The sequence below is a fragment of the Etheostoma cragini genome, unplaced genomic scaffold (assembly GCF_013103735.1).
Source record: "Etheostoma cragini isolate CJK2018 unplaced genomic scaffold, CSU_Ecrag_1.0 ScbMSFa_379, whole genome shotgun sequence".
Lineage (NCBI taxonomy): Eukaryota > Metazoa > Chordata > Actinopteri > Perciformes > Percidae > Etheostoma > Etheostoma cragini.
Genome location: NW_023268093.1, coordinates 20,896 through 27,722, shown reverse-complemented (window position 1 = coordinate 27,722; position 6,827 = coordinate 20,896). Strand labels below are relative to the sequence as shown.

Below are 6,827 nucleotides of genomic sequence, written 5' to 3'. Positions count from 1 at the left end.
TCCTGGTTACCACCCGCCTGCCTGCCTGCTGTCCTCATCTCTGCATTTGGGTCCAATCCTCACTCCTCCCCAACACAACATGTCTTCATTTATGTCGAAATAATGCTTTTACCGTTTAGCTTGAATGTATAATGCAAATCACACACAATGTTTAAGCACATATAAAATTTTAAATCCCAACATTGGTCAGATACTCTGCCATTTCAACCTGAACTTTCACTGTTATACCGATGACACCCAGATCTACCTCAGCACCAACTTCCCCCACAATCCCCCCCTCTCCCACATTAACTCCTGTCTGTCAGCGATCAAAACCTGGATGCAGCACAACTTCCTCAAACTAAACAGCAATAAAACAGAATTCCTCCTCATAGGCTACAAATCCACTCTCAGCAAAGCCAATAACCCCACTTTCACCATTGACGGCACCATTGTCTCCCCATCTCCCCAGGCCTGCAACCTTGGTGTGAACCTTTACCTTGAGCCTCACATCCATCAAGTCATCTAAACCTCCTTCTTTCACCTTTAAAATATTGCCAAAATCAGACCCTCACTCCCTCCCTCTGCTGCCGAAAGACTACTTCATGCCTTCATCTCCTCAGGCCTTGACTATTGCAACTCACGACTCCTCGGCATCAGCTCAACCTCCAATAAAAGGCTCCAACTGGTTCAGAACTCAGCCGCACAACTTATCACCCGCTCCACATCCTGGCACCACATTACACTGGTACCAAAACAGCTACACTGGCTTCCCATTTCTCACGCAGTTTTGGGGACAGAGCCTTTTCCTGGGCAGCTCCCAGGCTCTGGAACTCTCTCCCCCATGAGATCCTCATCTCTGAGTCCCTCACCAAATTTCAGTCCTGTCTGAAGACCCATCTGCTCTGTTCTGCCTATCCTTAGTTTTTTTTTATTTAGTTTTTTAAAAATATTTATCTACTGTTTTTACTCTGTAAAGCAACTTTGAGCTTGGGAAAAGCGATAATCAAATTCAATTAATTATTATTATTATTATTATTATTATTGGAGACATAAGACACAAATAGTCAATGTCAAGTCAAATAAATATGACAGATGACTCTGTCTGGCTTTAAAAGACAACTAAAGACGGCAGGGTCCCTGAACTCATTGTCTGTGGTTCCAGGGATATATTTCCCTCTCTGCTAACATGAAGTAACTATAGTTCCTCTGTGTGTGTGTGTGTGTTCTTGTAAATAGTTCCATTTCAGAGAAGACCAATTATACGTACAAGTCACATTTCATGTTGAATCATGTCGACTTTAATCATGTTGCATGTTAGATTCCTCTTCATTAACGTTGTGTAACATTTTCAAAGCGACTTTTGCATTTTCTAGAAGAATTTTCAATTGGAAGTTTGTTTTGATACAATCTCATAGTACCGTACACTGTCAGGTATCTAAATTCAGCTAGCTAAATATCTAGCTGAATATCTAGTTGTATATCTAGGCGAATATCTAGTTGTATATCTAGCTGAATATCTAGTTGTATATCTAGATGTATATCTAGCTGAATATCTAGCTGTATATCTAGCTGTACATCTAATTGTACATATAGCAGAATATCTAGCTGTACATCTAGTTGTACATCTAGTTGCATATCTAGTTTTTGCTGCAGGTTAAATGAAGACAGTTCCTTTGGAACAAGACTTGTCTAAGTTTCTAAGTCTGCTCTCTGATTGGATGAAGACAAAATGGGTGGAGGCTTCAGATCTGATGTGGCGTGTCATGATTAGACGGTGGAAGTTTGGAAAGTTTTCATGGTGTCATGGAATGTGCTGAGGGTGTGTGTGTGTGTGTGTTCTTGTAAATAGTTTCATTTCAGAGAACACCAATTATATGTGTTACGGGGGGTATGAGGATTGGACCCAAATGCAGTGAGGAGGAGGCAGGCAGGAGTAGGAACACAAATAGTTTTATTGTCCAAAACACAACGTAAGCCTCGATGGAACAAATATCCAAAATCCAAGGAGGAAAAGGAAAACACCCAAAAACATTCAAAAACAAACAATAACCAGGATCAGGGAACAGGAACGAAATCAGGAACACTGCAACAAGGTGACGTAAGACGGGTGAACAACCAGAATGATCCGACAAGAGACAAAGGAAACACTGGGGTTAAATACAAGAGGTAACGAGGCAATGGGGAACAGGTGAGACGTCAGGTGGATCACATTAGGGCGGGGCAGGACAATCAGACAAACAAAGTAAAGCTAGACTAGACTAGACAAGACAGGAAGCTGACTACCAAAATAAAGCAGAAAGCATAACACACACACGCAGGGAAACATAAGACAGAATCTATGACACCAAACTAGGGATAAAACCGGGACAAAAACACAGGGAAGGCCAAACGGGAAAATAACCCCAAACAAAAAACCCAACCCACAGCATATATGCATGAGTCACATTTCATGTTGAATCATGTCGACTTTAATTATGTTGAAAGTTAGATTCCTCTTCATCAGGGTTAGAGGACATGAACACCTGGTGAAAGTCTTGTGTTTTCTCCTTAACTTCTCCAGGACATGAACACCTGTTTCCTGGTGAAAGTCTTCTGTTTTCTCCCACCGGGGCGCCCAACTGCTTGAAGTTTTAGTTGTTCTTGTTTGAACTTTAACTTATTGAAAGTATAATTCAAATTTAACATCATAGAAGTATAAAGAAACAATGAATTTAAGCAATTTTCAAATACAAACTCTGGGGCCGGGATAATGTTTTTGTCCTGGTTTTATTTTTTCACCATTCTTGGGTGCCAATTAAATGTTTAACAGTTGTAATTTATTGCGAAAATCATGGAAATGTATACCCTCCCCATCAACACATGTACTCGGTTTTAATGTTTAAAGTAATTTTTGTACGTTTTGTATAAATTAGCAGTAAAGGGGGGATCCCATCAGGCTGCTGAGAGTTATTAGTCTATTGTGCACATATGTGTATCTGTGTCTATGTGTGGGCATATGTGCATATCTGTGTGTATATGTGCATATCTGTGTGTATGTGCGTACATATACAGTGGGGCACGAAAGTTTGTGCCCCCCCAGGGTAGAAATTTGTGTTAATGTCTTAAAGAAGAAATAAAAGATGAAAAATCTCCAAAAGGATCAACTGACAGACTAGACATTCATATAATATGTCACAAAAAGTTCGATTTTATTTCATCTTTTACACTTTCAACATGACGGAAAACCAAAAAATGGCCTCCGCAAAACTTTGGGCCCCCCGCAGAGTTTCTAGCATGCCCCCCCCCCCCCTTTGGAAAGCTGAGACCTGACAATGGGCGTTTCTCACTACCAGGCAAGCAAAGAACGGACTTGTGTTCTTGGGGAGACCATACTTGCTGGCTGTACCTGGAAGAATGAACTCGCAAGTTTAGAAGCACACAAAACGCCGTTGACAGTTTTGAGACAAAGAATTCTTCCTGTTATTGCGCAACACCCCCAGCATAGAGAGCGCTGTCACTTTATAGTTAGCTTTGATGTGTGTATTCTTAATAAAGCATGGACAGTCACCTTTGACACCGCCTTTGTTGTTTTGTTACGTTTTCATATAAAGTGCTATTAAGTTTAACCGGCCAATAACTGCATAAATAACGACACAACGGCGAGAAAAAATCCCGAAAAATTGTTCGGGATTCACTTTTAATTGAAAGCTGAAAAGAAACGTTAAAATAGGTATTACAATTATAGATGGACTGGGTAAAGTTAGCCACCGCCGTCGCTATACTTTACCGAGAAGCAGTAGAGGAGCCCGCGAGTGAGGAGAGCCAGGATAAGGAGGACAGAGGAGGACGGGATATATATCCTATATATATAACCACATCGGTAAAAAATTGTTTTAAATATTTTACAATTGTAGACCTGGCTTTCCTCTTCCATTGTTGTTGCTGCAGTGGTCTGTCTAAATTTGGGGCCAGAGGGGTCTGTGAGCTGACTGACTGACCGGCTCGCAAGGGTCATTCCCGTCTGGCAAGCTTGCTATGCCCGGCAGGGATTGTGGAGCTTTCCAACTCCGAAGGCTTTTTTAATTCACCATCAATTTTCGTTGAACTGCCTATATTCAAAATCTACACAGCTGATTACTCACCTAAAACATCCTAAAAAGGAATTTATTGATTTAATAATAGACGTAAATTGTGAAAATCTGTGTACCGGAAACCATGCGCGCTTTACACCCGAATTGAATGCTGGGATACCGGCCCTCCCAAGTTCACACAAGTTACCATCCAATGTATCCTCGTTAAAATGGGCCTTTTGCAGCAAGTGGGTGGGGGGGGGAGGTATTGCAGCCAGTAGCACAGGGAACATTTCACGAGTAGAAGGAAAAATGGATTCAGTAACATTTCAGCAGATTTTGGAGCTGACTTGATGCCATCTGTGAATAAGCTGAAGTTAAAAAGAGGACGGCTTCTACAGATGGATAATGATCCCAAACAAACCTCAAAATCCACCCTGTATTACATCCAGAGGAGTAAACTGAAGGTTTGGCGATGGCCTTTACAATCTCCTGACCTCAACATAATGTAAATCTATGGATAGACCTTAAATGAGCAGTGGGGACAGACAGCCCAGAAATCTCAAAGAACTGGAAGACTTTTGGAAGAGGAATGGGCGAAAAGACCTCAAACAAGAATTAAAGACTCTTGGCTGGCCACGGGGGGTTAGTTTGGGGTCCTCTACTGGAGCTGCTGCCCCTGAAACCCGATACCGGATAAGGGGACGAAGATGAATGGATGGATGGAAATCCTAACTTTTTGTGACATATTTTACAAATGTCTAATCTGTCATTTTATGCCTCATTAATACACATTTGCCCCGGGGGGGCCCAAACTTTCAAAATCCACTGTATGTCTCCCCCCCCCCCTCGCTCTCTGAGTGAATGAGCCATGGTCTCTGTGAGTAATTACTAACTTTCTATGGTGTAGATAGTGTGTGTGCTCGTGGCTTTCAAACCCCACTGTACATGTACAAGTTTTTGATGTTTAACATAACTTTTGTGTTGATATGAATTAGCAGTAAAGGGTGGATCCCATCAGGCTGCGTCCAGTCATTGGTCCTCAAAACATATCAAAAACGTGTATTTATATGTGTGCAAGCGTGTGTGTGTGCATGCCTATCTGCGTATATGTGTGTATCTTTGTGTATACGTGTTTATGTGTGTGTATCTGTGTGTCTGCTCTATCTATAAATTATAGAGCGATCTAGACCTTCTCTATCTGTAAATTATAGACCGGTCTGGACCTGCTCTATCTGTAAATTATAGAGCAATCTAGACCTACTTTATCTCTAAAGTGTCTCTAGATAACACATGGTATGAATTCATACCATGTATAAAATTGAATTGTCTCTCTTCTGTTGTCTCTCTACATACTACTCTACTGTTGTCTTTCTACTGTTGTCCCTCTACTATTGTCTCTCTACATACTACTCTTTACATACTACTCTATATTGTTGTCTCTCTACTGTTGTCTCTCTACTGATGTCTCTCTACATACAACTATATATTGTTGTCTCTCTACATACTACTCTCTACTATTGTCTCTCTACATACTACTGTTGTCTCTTTTTTTCTGTTGTGTGCTTAATGTTAGAAAGTAAAACTGAACCATAGAATGTCAACAACAACAATAAAGAGATGCTCACGATGATATATGTTTATTATTTGATTAAATTGACAGAAACAAGAGATAATATGAAACAATCACTTTTAAATTTCATGGAAAAAAGATTTCTGTCTACAATTATTAGTTATTATTATTTGGATGCAGATGAAATCAAATTAAGTTGATGAAGTGCTATGATGACGTGTTTAAGAAAACAACCACCTGTCATAGAGCTGCTGTTTAGGTCTTACATGGGTAAGAGAAGGTGTGCACTGAAGGTGGTGTGGTGATTGAAGTTGTCAAACACGTGACTTGTAGCCGCCAGACGCACAAACACGTCATCTCCCGCCTCCAGCAACAGGGTGACGCCATTAGAAGAACTCATGAAATGGGCCTGCTGGGACTCGTGTGCCGCAAAAACATTCTCTGAGCTCTTGACCAGGAAAGCCGCTGTACTGCGGCTGTTTGCTGAATTGATATGCCACTCAAAGTGGTACGCTCCTCTCACCGGGGCAGTGAATACACCTGGGGGTCGTACAGGACAGATGTTCAGCATCAGGTAGAAACAAGTTGTAATGTTACCCTACAGGACAGATGTTCAACATCAGGTAGACACAAACTGTAATGTAACCCTACAGGACAGATGTTCAGCATCAGGTAGAAACAAGCTGTAATGTTACCCTACAGGACAGATGTTCAGCATCAGGTAGAAACAAGCTGTAATGTTACCCTACAGGACAGATGTTCATCATCAGGTAGAAACAAGCTGTAATGTAACCCTACAGGACAGATGTTCAGCATCAGGTAGAAACAAGCTGTAACGTTACCCTACAGGACAGATGTTCAGCATCAGGTAGAAACAAGCTGTAATGTAACCCTACAGGACAGATGTTAAGCATCAGGTAGAAACAAGCTGTAATGTTACCCTACAGGACAGATGTTAAGCATCAGGTAGAAACAAGCTGTAATGTTACCCTAAAGGACAAATGTTCAGCATCAGGTAGAAACAAGCTGTAATGTTACCCTACAGGACAGATGTTCAGTATCAGGTAGAAACAAGCTGTAATGTTACCCTACAGGACAGATGTTCAGCATCAGGTAGAAACAAGGTGTAATGTAACCCTACAGGGCAGATGTTCAGCATCAGGGAGAAACAAGCTGTAATGTTACCCTACAGGACAGATGTTCAGCATCAGGTAGAAACAAGC

At 41.2% G+C, this 6,827-nt stretch overlaps 1 pseudogene; it reads right to left on the bottom strand.

Annotated features, from left to right (window-relative positions):
- Window positions 1-5,863: 5,863 nt before the first annotated feature.
- The window catches only part of LOC117940938, a 4,951-nt pseudogene continuing 3,987 nt past the window's right edge, over window positions 5,864-6,827 (bottom strand).